Genomic DNA, 456 nt, shown 5'->3' on the forward strand with positions numbered 1-456 from the left:
AGTTGCCCTGCTTACCCCACAGGTGTGCTGTAGGGATTAGAGGATGGAGTGCAGAGTGCCTGCCCCTGCGAGCCCACAGTCCACGTGACTAAGGTTAGGAATGACACACTCTTGTTGGCTGGAGCAGTGATGGAGAAAACCAAGTAGCACTGGCCCCAGAGCTGTTAGAGATAGGTGAGTCGTCATTGCTATTGATGTGAGTGTAACCTCCCACATGTCACTCAACTGCCCTTGAACCTGGTTCTCACTTGTAAAATGGGCATCCCAGTCTCTCCTCTAACATTCTGGGGGTCACACGTACTTCGAAATTCAGAATCTTTGGATTTGAGATAGGTACATATAATTGGGGTCGCCAACATCCAGAAAGGATCCCACTCCTGGGATTCATGCTCTTGTGATCTCACCCTCTGACACAGTGAATAGGGCTGACCCGTGTAAGCAAGAGGATATTGCAGA

This window comes from Delphinapterus leucas, chromosome 5 (assembly GCF_059928025.1).
Source record: "Delphinapterus leucas isolate spDelLeu-1000000601 "Yukka" chromosome 5, BTC_Dleu_Yukka2, whole genome shotgun sequence".
Lineage (NCBI taxonomy): Eukaryota > Metazoa > Chordata > Mammalia > Artiodactyla > Monodontidae > Delphinapterus > Delphinapterus leucas.